This window comes from Pteropus alecto, unplaced genomic scaffold (assembly GCF_000325575.1).
Source record: "Pteropus alecto unplaced genomic scaffold, ASM32557v1 scaffold72, whole genome shotgun sequence".
Classification (NCBI taxonomy): Eukaryota; Metazoa; Chordata; class Mammalia; order Chiroptera; family Pteropodidae; genus Pteropus; species Pteropus alecto.
The window spans coordinates 9,604,360-9,620,186 of record NW_006436811.1 but is presented as its reverse complement, the minus strand read 5'-3'; positions in this window follow the sequence as shown (position 1 = coordinate 9,620,186).

The window sequence follows — 15,827 nt, the reverse complement described above, 5'->3', positions numbered from 1 at the left end:
CATATTTATAGTATAAAATGAAGTATCAAATTTCTTGATAGTCATTTGTATTTATACGGATAAAATAGAAAAATGCCTAAGACCCAATTAAGCTTCCTGATTCATAGACATTTAAGGATGTATCCATATAGTTATATCTATTACTCAACATTACTTAAATTTTGTTGCTTAGTCACATATTGTATACACATTAAAAGTGTTAGAATAATTATAAATCTAAAGTTAAAAAACACATTTTGTTGTAAATCCATTAAAGCAGTTATATACTTACACGGTTTTAGTCTTTGTGGACACTGATTCCTAAGATTGCATTTGGTGAGTGACAAAGAAGATGTGTATCACATAACAAATCATCACATTAGCTTTATAGTTTCAAAATTAGCTTTCCATGAGTTTAAATTATAAGAATTATTAATTAGATCTTGTCTTTGGGTAAACTAATACAATAAAAAATTTCTTAATCTAAAGGGCTACTGAGTGTGTACTTAATTCTCATTGGTTAATGAAAGATTCCTAAAGCATTGTCAGTTCACTAGGTAATTATTAAAAAATATATTAGTGTGCTTTTTCTTTTCATACTTGCTTAAACTTGGCCTTTTTTCTTTCCCCTTTCAGCCAGAGGTATCTATTATCTCAGGACGATATAGATCATAATAATTAGGAAAGCAAAAATAGTCAATTTCAACTTTTGACTGACAAAATATGATCTTATAGCCCGACAGGCAATAGTTCTGAAAGTCTTGCTGTATTCGAGGAAAAAACTTTACTAAATTTTAAAAGTTTTTCTTTATGTAGAGTAAAATTTGGTGATTTGAACTGAGATTTTAAACCCATAGATAGTAAGAACTCAAGATATGCCCAAGTTAAAAAAATGAGGAGTTTTTAAAAAAATTTAGTTTAAAATATTTTTATAGTAAGAACTCAAGATATGCCCAAGTTAAAAAAAATGAGGAGTTTTTTAAAAAAAATTTAGTTTAAAATATTTTTTAATTTCTTTTTTTTTTGGTGAGAATCTTTAAGTTCTATACTCTTAGCACATTTTTATGAAAAGTCTTTATAACTGTGAAGTGTGGAGAAGGCAGAGACTCAGAGAACATGACAATAGGATGGATTTTCTTCTTTGTCCCTCAGGAAGGCAGTAGCCCTCATGCCCTGTTTCTCCTTCTTTAACCTTTATCCTTCAGACCTTACCTTGGGTGTGAGCCCTGAGAAGAAAGGAACTCTAAGTGGACTGGTGGATCTCAGGGAGAATACCACTCAGAGAGTTCCCTCGCTAACATCCAACAGGTAAAGACCCAATTAAGATGAAGGAAATGGTATTGTGATATGTTAAAGCGGAAAAAAGACCTGAGATAATGTCCTTGAGTAGATTTCAGCTCTCAAGGGGAGTGTGTGGATTCCACAAATTCAATGGTACCTGAGGGGTTATAGATCAGTGAGAATAAAATTAGACTGATAGCTGCAGAGTAGACCCAAAACAGTTGTGACTACACATGAGGAAATCTGCGGTGCCAATGAAGGGAAGTCTGGCCAACAGTGAGAAATGGCTCATGTCTTTAGTAGCAATTAGCATGCTTTGCCCAGGCTGAGGAAGCCATTCACATTTTTTATCAGCCATGGGCATGTCAGCATTAAAGGCTGTAAACAGATGCCCAGAGACAAATGGGACAAGACAGTCATTCAGGGAACAGCATTTGAACCTGTGATAAACTAACACCATGAGAATGTTAGCTTTTCTCTATACCTAGACACTATTTGGGAAGGAGGCAGAAATGGGAGACCCTTGAAGAGGAAGAGAGAGCCTGGGAGGGTGATTACACTTTGACCTGGCTCCATGTTTATTCAAAAGAGTTCCTTTGGTTAGAAAATTTAAATTGTTCTTCTAAGCCTGTCATGAGAGGGAAAGGAACTCAGGAACAAAAATATATATATATGTTTTAAACAATAAAGAAAGGGAATATTTGTTTTTTACCCTTGGGAGTATCATGTGTGAATTCTCTTTCTATTCTACCCTTCCAAATAAAAATATCGATATGTCATAACAGGAAGTAGCTTTATGCACATGGTGTGTGGTTGCTGATCCTTTCAATGATGGTACTAAGCTGAATGCATGACTTCTTGGCAAATACTGTGCCCTACCTCTTCTGTCTTATCAAAGTTGAAGTTAGAAACCCTGAAAAACTTTGAAATTCAACTCTATTGCAGGGAAAAATATATTCCGTGTACCATGATTAATTGAGTGTAAATCTTTGAATAGTAAAATGTTGTTTCACAAGAAAGTCATCCATATGTTACTGAGAACAAATTTTAAAAGTACACAGTGAGATTTATATGGCTTTAATTGAGATGATTAGCTTGAGATGATTCAATTGTACCTACGAACATCAGTTAAAAATAAAATACTAACATATGTAGGGATAATGTTCTTGAATGGATGTATTGTCTGTCCAGAGCAAAGCAAGATTATTTCCTCTTGACGGCAAAGATCTTCTTGCTTCCCCTGATGCTCAAACTTCATGTCATAAGGTTATCTATGATGAGTCTATCAAAATTTTCCATACTTTGAGAGCAGGAGTTGTCATATGAGTTTCAGTTTTTCCTAAATACTTATATCATTTTCAGTTTCAACATTTCAAAAGAAATTGGAGAGCATATAGGCAAAAATAATTCAAGTGTATTGTTTAGTCTTAGATATAAGTTTAGAACGTGAATAATGTAGATTTAGGTTTAGAATTAAGAAAGAATTTCTTGCTTCTTGACAATCATTGACGTATGGAAATGATTTTTAAATTGCTGTCACTAGACCAACAACTTCCCCTGGGAACATGTTATGAGAACTTATTAGAAATTTAAGTTCTCGAGCCCCGCACTAGAACTACTGAATCAGAAGCTCTGGGAGTGCGGTTTGTAGTTTAACAAGCCTTCCAGGTGATTCCAATGCATGCTAAAGACTGAGAACCACTAGTCTATTGAATATTATTAAAGTAACAATACTTTTTTCTCAAATCCCTTAAAAATAAGAAAGACAACTGAATATATAGAATGCTTTGGTACAAACCTTTCCAAGAAGTAGTTGGACCAATAATCTATGGAGTATTATTTTATTTACTTGTATCTAAAAGGTTTAATATAAATTTCTCAAAATGGTAGAGATAGTGGTAGTTTCAGTTTGGTCACATATGAATGTAAATATATGTGATACACAAAGTATTAAAGAGAAAAATCACAGGCCCAAAGTGACATCACTTATGCTAAAAGCTGATGATACCAAACATAGCTTTCAAATTTGATCTAAATGCAATTTCAACCTCTCCCCAAATGTAACCTTAATCAATGAGTCTAGAATTCTCTAGTCAAGCACCAGTAAAGCCATCTGTCACGTGACCCCATCCCCTGCCCATAGAAGGAAGAGACAATCTGATTGATTAAAAAACCTTCCAGTCTCCACGCCCCTCTACTGCCCCAGCACCAAAAAAAAAAAAAAAAGATGTTCTGGCTCAATATAATTCTTTCTTTTCTTTTTTAATCACTCCCTTGCTCCACCCGTCTTCCTATAAAAAAAGCTTCCGTTTTGTACAACCCCTCAGAATGCCTTTCTAGTTGCTAGATGGGGTGCTGCCTGATTCACGAATGCCTTCATAAAGCCAATTAGATGTTCAAATTCACTTGCTTAAATTTTGTTTTTTAACAAAAAGATTTTTAAAAAGTAAATATATAAAAGTATTTAGAACAATGCTTAAAACTGTACCTGCATTTAGCATAATGCTGTAAAAAGTGACAGCCCTTAATAAGCATCTATTTCTTGAAGGCAACATGCTAGCCAGTTTTATATACATTATTTTGTGTAAACATCTAAATGTAAAATAACTTTTCAAATGTCACATAATAAACAGATGATGAGTCAGCTGTAAGTCTGTTCTTCAAATATAGCCTTACCTCACTGAGTTAATTTACTTAAGTGCCTCCCTAGCTAGGAGATTCATTAATGACTATAGTAAGGTATTACTTTGAAATACTAGTCTCTTAGTAATAACCAGTGTGTAGATAATACCATGTAGTTGATTAATATAGTGATACATTTTGGAGTAAAGCCCATCATTAGCAGCATTTATATTTATGATGTGCTTAAACATTTCTTATAGCACCTATCTTTGATAATAAATCCTCTTCGTAATGTGAGCACTTTAGTGCTATTACTTTTCCCATGGCTGTTGTATGTCATTACTTAAAGAACAGTTCTTATAACTAGACGAAGAGAGGAACATGCGACAAGAATGAAATTTAAGTCAGTAATTTGCTTGATTAAAATCTTATTGCCTTATTTCAGAAAAGATCTTACCTCTGAAAACTTGGACTCCATGCTACATTACAGGTATTTTGAACTTCTTTCGGAAAGTGCAGTGATAAACTAAATTTGAAAAATACTTTATTACTCCATGTTATGTTAGTTTTTATTCCACTTCTGTATGAGTACAGATCAACATCAGTGAAATGAAATCCAATTGCCCATAACAATTAAGTATAACTAGCAATAACTTGAGGTCATAGGTAGAAGTAGGAGAGAGCAGACAGGAGACTGGGATTCAATAAAAAGCTATAAAATTTCAGCTTTCTATGGACTCATAGTTGAGGAGAGCACTGCTATTATTCATTCAAAACATTGAGAGGTTGTATAAGTTTTGGGTCAAATAAGACTTTGCTTTCTCCTGAAACAGCACTAAAACTAGAGTAAAACACTTTTTTTGAAAACATAAACAGATTAGGATGAGTGTTATGGGTTGAATTATATCTTTCAAAATGATATGTTGAAGTTCTCTCAGGAGCTTAAAATGTAAACTTATTTGGAAATAGGATTATTGTAAATGAAATTAGTAAACATGAATCATACTGGGGTAAGGCGAACCCTTAATCCCACTTGACTGATATAAAGAATCAGAAACATGGAAGGAAGATAGTAAGGTAAAGACACATGCAGAGAATGAAGAATGAAGCTGGAGACTGAGATGAGAGTCGTATATCTACAAACTGAGGAAGGCCTGGGACTACCAGAAGTTGAAAGTGGCAAGGAAAGATCCTTCACTAGAGGCTTTAGAAAGAGAATGCTCCTGTCGACACCTTGATCTCAGACTTATAGCCTACAGAACCATGAGCGAATAAATTCCTCATGTTTTAAACCACCCGGTGTGTGGTACTTTGTTATGACAGCCATAGGAAACACACAATGAAATGATGAGAGAAGGGAAAAAGAACTAAAAAATGGGAAACTGGAAAGTCTTGCAAAAGCATTAATTAAGTCAGCAGAACTAAGAATGCTGACTCCCAAACTTAACTATGGAAAAGGTTAAGAAACAACTTGATTTACCTTGTTTGATGCCTGGAACCCAAAGACCACTCTCTACTTCAGATGCCAATTGCAAGCCCAGGTTGCCTGTGCTTCTTTCCAAGCCACTACAAATGGGAGGTCCCAATGACCTCCTCTAAATCAGGATTCCAATCACAAGTCCAGGTTACCTGTAGTTCTGACAGACTGGCTATAACTCCTTGGGTTTGATTAATTTGTTTAGAATTGCTCACAGAACTCAGGAAAACCAGTTACTTACTAGATTTTCAATTTATTACAAAGTATATAAAAGATATGAATCAACAGCCAGATGAAGAAACACATAGGGTGAGGTCCTGAAGAAAAGACTTTCTGTCCTCATGGAGCTTGGGTCCTGGCATGGTGACACATGGAAGTATTCTGGTTCCCCAATCTGGAAGCTCCCTGAACCCCCTTCTTCTGGTTTTTTTATGGCAGTTTCATTAATTAGGCACGGTTGATTAACTCATTGGTCATTGGTGATTAATTCAAACTCTAGTCCCTCTCCCCTTCCAGGAAATCAGAGGGTGGGACTGTATTAAGTGTTGGTTCCCTCGGCCCCCATCCTTAGGTGCTTTGCAAAAGTCAACTAATTAACATAAATCCAGTTGTGATGGAAAGGGATCGTTATAAGAAACAAGACACTTCTTTCACCTTGAGGGCTCTGAAGCATTTTCAGGAACTGAGGACAAGAGACCAAATATAGATGAGAGATATATTTTGTTCATCTGAGTAACCAAATATATATATTTCTTATAAATCACAATATCACACTATGGAAACAGGGATGAGGGAGAGTAGGGGTTGAAAGATATGTGTGTAGAGAAAAGAAAAATCAAATACGAGGCAACAGTATAGAAACAAGGATCATCAGACCAGCCCTGTGGGCTTCTGAATAGAAAGACCTTGGAGAATTTTCTTAGTTCCTGCAGAATAGCAGCAGCTACTTTCTATATTAAGAGCTCAAAAACTGGAGTCAGGAGTAAGGAAGGAGTTCTCGAGAGTGCTGAGCTAGCATAGACAGATCTCTTGATATTTTAAATTTTTAATGCCATGACATTAGAATTTAAAGATGGAGCAAGGTGAGAAGAAAGACCAGTTGGTCAACAATAATATTGCAAAAATAATTACATCTTGGCAATAGTGTGATTTGATAAGCCTTAAAGAAAATGAAGTTAAATTAGAAGAAGTTGGGTTTTGTATAAATGTTTTCTGGGTTGGGTTACGGTTATAGGGAGAAGGATCCCCAATTAACCCTGGCTCCTGAGGATTAAGGAGGTGAAGGACAGTGACCTTTGGCTACAACCAAGGAGTTGCCAGTAGTTCACTTAAAGCTATAGTAAAAAAAATCACCGTATTCTACCTAAACAAGAATGAATATATGAGAATCTTTTGAAGCCTAATTTTAAGTATGAAAATCCTATGAAAATTTTTTTAAAATTTAATTTCTCTAGTTTGTAAGAATTCTTTAAATGACCTAATGTCTTGCTTTTAAATATATATGACAGGTTTGTAAAATTCCACTTTGTACTTAAATTCTTTTTATGATATATTAGTTTAATGAGACACTTTTCATTTAAAAAATAATTGATTGCCTTACTGTTTTCCTACCTTGAGTTTGAGAATCAATGATCCTAATAGTAACAGTAGGATGAATAAATGCAAATTCTTTGATGTGTTAGTGGAAAAATCACAGATTAACTCATTAAATACAATCACCAACTAGAATTAAAATTTTATTGTGCTTTTATAAAAGCACAAAAATATATTTTACATACTTCCATTCAATGAAAATGTATGTATTACCATATGATTCATAGAAATATGTCTATTTCTGATAAAGTTCATATTCTTTTAAAGGTTTTTAATTGAGAGAAATTGTGGAATAATCATATTGATAACTAATTTAATAAAGTAGTATAGACAGACCTTAATTTTCCATGACATCTTATCTCGCCCCAATAGTCAGATGATCAAAGCCAATTAATATGTTTATGAAGGCAAAGTAAATATTTCTAATTATGTATAAAAACTGTGTAACTTATGTATAAAAAAAATAAAGTAATGGAAACTAAATTTTATCACCACATTACAGTCTATTTTGAAATTATATATATATATATCTTTGATGACCCAAATAAATAATGCTTATATAATCTAAGTTTGACATTACATTTCCCAAAACCAATGGAGTTCACATTAACTGGCAAATGTGTTAAATAAACACCTTTAATTTTGAAAAATTGGTACATGTGGAAAAAAAAATCACTGTTTTGTTGGCTTATTTTTCCTTTAGAAAATAGTTCTAATGCTAACTCTTTTTGTTCATATTGTCCCATTTTCAAACAGTGTAATTCCAAAAAATAGATTTGGGTCAGGGGCTATTTTGAAAATCAAATAGGGTCACTAATTTCCTCCTAGAATTAAAACTAGTTGTGAAGTGAACCAGTTTACCTAAATGTTGACTGGATGGCATATATTGTTTTAATTCAGATATTATAACATTAATGGTTCTTTCAGTCATGAATTATGTACATTTAAAAAAGATCAAATTACTTTACCTCCTAATTTAATGTTGCTCTTTTTTACATGACTTTCTTTTTAACTATAAAGCAATTTGCGTTCTCAAGAAACTAGGCTACATAAATCAGAAATTCAGACTATAATTTTTTTTACAAACTCTTTGGTTCAATGAAAAATTTAAACTTAAAATAATTTACTTCCAAAAAATTTGATGAACACCTATTTTATTGAAAGAATCGTGATTATTGCAACATATACAAAGATAATGCAAATATACAATAATTGGCATGTATGCCAAATCATAATGCATCCTAAAAAGAAGAAAATATCAACTTTTCTACTATTACATTTAAAAATTAGAATTGTTTACTAAAAAATTTCCTATGGCGATAAATGTTTTGAAAAGTGTAATTGTTATTTTAATCCCTACTTGTCAAATTCTGTCTTCATCAAATATGAACATAAACATGTGCAATTTTCGCAAATAATGGTAACACTTTGATCCACTATCACTAAACAAGTTATTTTATTATTTTAGAAGTGAAGATGAATTTATTCTTAATTTTCACATTCTCATGGAGTGTAACCAACTGTTCCTTATGATCAATATTTCTCTGGTGAAAAGGCTGGAATGAAGTGGGTGGTGTAAAGGTGCAGGCTAATAGCTAGCACTTATGCAGTGCTTACTGTGTGCCAGGCACTTTGAAGATCTTTACACATATTAATACAATTAATTCTCAGAGCCACCCAACGAGATGTGTACCGTTATTATCTCCACTTAACAGGGAGTTGCCTAGCATTCTCCTTATTTCTGGATGTGAACACTACAGGGCAGGGATAACAAAGAAGATCAGTTACTATAGCAGCTCCAGTGCTTGCTAGGGCTGCTGCACTGCCCAGGTATCTGTGCTGTGGAGATTTCTGATGGTGGATTCAGACACCAAAGGAGAAGAGGTTACAGTGAGTTATCAGCAAACCAGGGGATTTGCCATATGAAGAGTCCTCCAATTTAATGTGTGGCACTAATCAAATTCTCGTTTTACCTCAGTTTGCCTTTCAGAGGCAGTAAACATTTATTTATACTACTCTGCCTCTGTAGGTTGTCAAGACACAAAATGTTCCTAATTTAAAGTCCTTTAAGTGAGGATATAATGGAAGTATACGACATTTAAATTTATTCATTTAAGGTAGCTTCATAAACCCAGTTAGAAGAATAATCAAATGAGGAAATACACCTCAAAAACATTATTCTTTCTACTTGCTGCTCTGAAGAAAATGTTTTATTTCTCTCAAGAAGCGAACCATTGCTTATAATATGAGTGCTTGCGGCACAGATAACTTGAGAAATAATCACCTGTTTGCAATAAAAGCACTGAGTACCTCACTACTTATACACTATAGTCAGGGTGATCGCAACCCCCCTGGGCGTAGCTGCTTCTGCTGCAACCATTAAAATTCAGTAAGACAGCAACTGTCCCATGAGCAGGATTCATGGTCACAGACTGGCTTCCAAAGTGTTGGTAACGAGCTAACTGTTTAAAATGATTCAGCATCTGGGCCTTAGGGATGCCAGGAATCATGGTGTGTTCTTGATGTTGGCTGACATTCTGGAGCAGATAAAGGAGGATGAGGAAGAAGAGCAGGGTCCTGTACTGACATCAGACGAGACAGGCGGGAAAAATGACTAATGGGCTGAAGTCATATACAGTCTCTTTAATTCAGCAAACATTTTGATTTCATGGAGGTAACTAAAAAAAGGCAGGGAGGATCCAAGAAAAATTTAAAATCTAATCTTTAAAGGTGCAACTGTAGGCACTTTAGGATAGAAATTCAGAAGTTTCCTCATCTCAATGTTGGTATGTGTTTTTGTGAGCATTTGGGTTATTGCACATTTATTAACAAGTAAAAGGAGGGTGTCTGGTTTGAACACAGGGACAGTCTCAAATTTCACTGGTCCTCATAGGAAAGCACAACAGTTTGGCTCAAATTATGCTTGTTCTTCAGCAGGCACTGTTTGCAGTAAGTGTTACTAATTACTCTGTTTTGCGACAGATCGATAACCATTGCCCCCAGGAAACCATGGCTATGGGGTGCTGGACATCACGTGGAGTGATTTCAGGGCTCCTTTTCATCAGTAAGTGACTCTGGTATTACCATCCTCATTCAGCTCTCTGATTTCAACCCACCCTCTCATGTTTCCGTGCCTTTATATGAAATTTCCTCACCTATAAACACCTGTCTTTCTTTTTCTTTTTCCAATAATAATCTCATTAATTGTTAAAAAATAAAGACTAACATTGAAAGGCCAACTGAAATGGAGACTTTTCTTCTAAACATGGCAATAGCCTTCACCTTCAATTTTCCCCAGGGTGGGGGCTCTCCATTGTCATGCAAACTACATACAGATCAATTGTATTTGCTTAAATGTGAGTCTGGTACTTGGAACTGATTTCCTCCAAAGGGGAAAGGCAAAAAAGATAGAAATAAAAAGCAGAATATATAAAAGCATATTTACTAGGTATAACGAGTCCACCATTTACATGAAGATTTTAATTACCTTCTATATATAAACTGTGGTTATCTATGCTTACCACTTTCATTAGCAAGTAAACTAAGCTGAAAGCTCAATTTAAAAATAGTTTGTTTTTAAATTTAATTGTTTCATGACGCTGGAGTTGTTCTTTCTTGTTGGAGAAGTGGAGAGAAGGACATTTATTTCAATGTGTTTTTTTGCACTCAGGATATAGCTCTTTTTCTATTAAACCATCTTGAAAATATAGGGCAAAATTTCAGCTTTACATTAGAAGACATGACACACTTTTGTTAAGTATGCAGTTGCCTTGATGTCCTTTGGAGAATCGTTTAGAAAATTAGTTTTACTGCCATATTTCCTCTCTCACAGCACCCCTGAGAATATTGCAGCATGGAAATGGGAGGGTAATGACCCAACTTATTCTGAGAATTCTTAGGAAACAATTTTCGAAGATGTTTAATTACAAAGAATACCCACTTGTACACAAACAATAATTTCCTTGGTTAGAGTCAAATCATGTGTTGTCGTTGGTATTGTGTTCATATCATTCCTAGACTTTGGGGACGACTGTAAAGCAGACAGTGTCTACTGGTCTAGGAGCAGAGTCAATGAGCCACCATCTTCCTGATGGGCCAGAGTGCACTCCTGGGAGTTCTTCATTTTCAGACTTGTAATAGCTGGTGATTTGCTCTCAAGTCACAAGGAATTGTAGGACAGCAGCTTCTCCCCGCCCACATCCCCAGGCAAAGGAGTCTTCTGTCCTCTGAAATCTTTTCTGAGTTTTTTTTTTTTAATTCCAAGAATATCATATCAAAAGAAACAGTGGTTGGGATTTTATATATAATTTTACTACTTGCACAGCTCATTCCCACATCTAATTCACATAACATGTGAAAGAGGTATCACTATTAGGCACCAATTAAATCAGCTGTAGAACCTACACTGATTCTTCCAGCAGCCATGCCCTTACAAATGCCATCGCTTACTTCGAAGAATTGCTTTCTTTTATCATCCCTGGCCAAGTGTTCCAAATGATCCAATTTTTTTCATGACTCTGACTCTCTCGTTTAACAATTGTTAATGGTTTGTCATGTGACCCAAGCCAAACAAAGTCTTTCCTTGGAGCTTTATTTTTAATATCACGTGTGTGCATGCTGGGCAGGTGGATAAGTGATATGAAGTAAGTCTAGTGTGGCATGAGGTACTTTTAGAGATTAAAATCAGTGTGCAGAGAGAGGCTGAGATAAACCTGGCAGAAACAGATAAAGATCCCATCTACAGTTGGGTTACATGAGCGAATTAATTACCCTTTATGTATTGAAGCCATCAGTTCAGCCAAGGGAATTGATAACAATGTTTATTCCCAAATTAAACTTGAGAAATTGAAATCTTATAAACATGAGTGACTTTTCTGTGATGTATTATAGAACTGTACACTTGAAATCTATATAATTTTATTAACCAACATAACCCCAATCAATTTAATAAATTTTTTAAAAATAATAAAATGTTCTGTCTTTTGCCCCTTTTAAGATTCTTTCTATTGAACTGTTATGACATTAGCGTAAACTGAAGGATGTTATAAAATTTAAATTCTCATTATCTTGAGTCAAGGTTCTTTCAACCCTTTGTTCACTAACATTATATCTGCAGCTAGGGAGAGCTTACTGAGAAGGTGTTTTTCCACATCAAGATAAGGAAACACATGTCAACATAAGGAGAAAACTTGGATTATCTAGAATAAGTTCATTTGTATCCTGAAAACATTATAAATTTTACGACTGATTTTACTTCTCTCTTTGGTTAATGGAACAAAGAAATAAATTTTCAGCTTATCTTTAATACCTACAGAGAACTGTACAGTACACATTTTCTACTGCCTAACTCACTTGTAGTTTTATTAATTTTTGTGCATTTATTCCTTTTGCCTGCCAAACATATTGATTCCATTCCTTTTTGCATTATATGCATTTTTGTAAATAAACAAGCAAATGAGTAAATGAAACAAAAAGAATGAATGAGTAAACAAATGGTTTGTACTGCAGTAGACTAGCTTGGTATGCTTTCTTCCATACTCCCATTAAGTACAACTGAAGGCTCATAAAGGCAGAACCTAGCAATAGCACCTTAAGATAAAGAAAGAGCATATGTGAGATGTTGTCCTCCCATGGGCCAGAAGAACTTGAATTAAAAGTATATCCTTAAAAGGCATATTATCGAGATTCTTAGATAAAGTGACATACATTTTGCTCTCTCAATAAGACACCCATGAATGGTTGCCGTTGCGATTGGAAGGGACTTTGGCCCCTCATAGTCTGGTGCTATTTTTGGAAATGATGATTTGGAGAAAAACCGATAAGAAAAACAAATAGCCACCCCATAATTGTTCAGAATCAATTTTTCTGAGCCATTCAGCATGAGGAGAACCTGTGTGTCCAATTTCTCTCCAGCCACTTCTCAACACATAAGATCCTCAACTTGTAATCATTCAGAAACCACATCTACCAGTAGATAGTGTGGCAGAGGTGTATTGCATCTTGGGATGCTTAGGCACCTAAAGAAAAATTTTATTGCCCCTGTTCACCTTTTCCAGGTAGATTTCTATTAATCACTGTCCAGGCTAAGGATGAGTATATCTTGGATCCCAAGCTGACCCCTGGTCCATTTGGCCATGGAGGAAGGATATAGGGCACAAGGCCTAGCTATGTGGCAATAGGGCTTGTGAGCAGGTAGTTCACCTCACAAGAAGGATTGAGCATAGCAGACATTTCTAAGGTTGCCTAGCTCATTACAGAGGCTTAGTTCATTTATTTTCTTTTTTCTTCCTTTAAGTTATGATAAAGTGTAAGAATTTACCTTTTTGTGAGTTTGCCTATGTCCGTTATGTTTTCATACACGGTATTCTCATTTCCTAAATACTATGTAATTATCATTTTAATTTCTTCTTTGACACTACTTTTTAGGAGAAGATTTTTAAATCTTCAGTTGTTATGTTTTACATTTAAACATTTGCAATTAATTTTTAGGTATCTTTGTACTGTACTTAGGACATAGTGTGGAAAAAATTGTGTATTTTTTAGAACTTCTTAGGTTTCTTTTGTGATTGAAAATAGAGTATTTTTGGATAAATATAATTATTTCATCATAAACACTCATATGCTGAGAATACTATCTTGAAATCATTTGCTTATATTGTGTTTTTGCCCATTGATTTTATACTTCTTACGGATTTTGTTCCACATATCTTAACGCAATGCTATTTGTTGCATCCAAGTTTACATTTATTTTATTATTGCATATTATAAGCTTTTATTAAAATTATTCTCTTTGTCCTACTTCATGCGTTTCGCATCAAACTTTATTATTATTATAGCTATCTTTTTAAAAAATGTGCCTTCTTTATTCTTTTAATTTTTAAACTTCTGAGGTATTTTGTTTTAGGTGCTTCATTAGCATATAGTTAAAATGTTTGGAAACTTAATCTTGGTATGTATTTTTAATAATAAACTTTAAAATTTATATTCATAATTAAAGAAAATATTAATTAATATTTACTCATTCCTTGACTGGGAAAGCAATTACTAGAGAGAAAAATGATAAAAACAATTACAAAGAAAAGGAGTAATATATTAGAATGCCTAAATGTTAAAAACTACATGTTGCATAAAAAAAATCATAAGTTCCTTAAAAATAGAGAAACTGCTGAAAAATGTAACTAAAACAAAACTAAACACAGATATAAATTATGATAACATTTATATCACTAGAAAATTTGTATAATTAGAAATATGTAGAAATATGAAAAGAATTAAGAATATATGGTGGATAACTTCATGGCAACAAATTTGAAAGCATAGTTAGAATGGAGTTCTTGAGCAAAAGTGGAAAGATGTCAATGTTCCTTTATAGTAATCTGTAATTTTAATATAATTCCTGTTGTGTACAATTGTAAATGGTTTCTAAATTTCCAAAGGAAAAAAATAAATCAGCACAAATAATCATGAAGCTTTCTAAAAAAAATATTTTTTTCTTTGCTCATCAGTGTATCTGTAGTGCAAAGCACAATCTCAACAAAAAGTGCACAATAATTATTGTTACATGAAAGTACACAATAATGAGTTACATGAAAACATCTATAAATTCGACTTGCCTTATCTGGTATTAAAACATAACAAAAAGGCACAGTAATTAAAACAATACGATGTTGGTGTTAAGGTTGCACCTAATTCTAGGTATAGTCATTCAATAGAATATGGAATAGGCTTATTAGAATAAGTAGAATAGGACAGAACAGAATAGAATAGAACAGAACAGAATAAGCAGCTTCAAAGATAAGGCAAATCTCTAATATTATGGGAAGGGATTTATGAATTACTGGTAAGTGACAAAGCAAGTAACAATTTATGATATAATTATGACAAATATTAACACATTGTTTACACTATGTGTTAGGCATTTTCCTAGGTGATTTCCTAAATTGATTCTAAAAGCAACCTTATGAAGTGTATATTACTTTCTCAATTACAGACAGGAAAAGAAAGCGCAGAGAGGTTAAGTTACTCATAACTTAAAAACGAGACTTGAACATGGGAAATTTGTCTCTAGAGTCCATACTTTTAACCACTTAGCTATATTGTCTTCCATTTGTATGTATGTACATGCGAATAAATATGCCCATTATATAAATACAGAAATCATGCAAACTTACAGAATTTATGATAATTATTAATAGTTGTCTCTTGTAAGAGAGACTTTAGAACATTAACTTTCTCTATATTGTTGAATTTTGTGCAAAGATAATGTATTATTAGAACTAAAAGCAAAACATGTATATTCATTTTTTGAGGGGGGAAAAAAGAGCAGCTTCTCTTATTAATAAATGTGGTTGAACAACTAGGTATCTTTGTCGGAGAAAATGAACCTGGAACCTTAACTCACATCATACACAAAAAATACTATTTGGATAGTAAGTAATACAGCTGAAAATTCAAGTAACTATGAAGTGGTCAAAAGATTGTCAGCCTGGAGGCCCAGTACAGAGGAGCTGGAATGTGGGCTAACGGCTGCTCCCAAGAGCCAGATAAAAGGTACCCACTGACCAAGAAGGCAGGTAGTTCAGGAATAAATGCTGACCCTAACTATATCTGTGGGGCTTCGCACAGCAACACACCTCAGTAGATGTACTTGTTAAATACACTTAGTTGTATCAGACATCTGGAATCAGCTTGAAAGGCTTAATTTCACCCTTTTCTGTCCACTCAGACCTGTGACCCCGAAACCAATCCTATCAATTCCATCCTCCAGCTAGTGGTAAGATTCTAGTTACTGTATTCACTCAAATTATCTTTTCAAAAATACAGATTTTATCAGAACAAAGAAAACTTTCTGCAAACTAATTTAAGTTGGGTACTC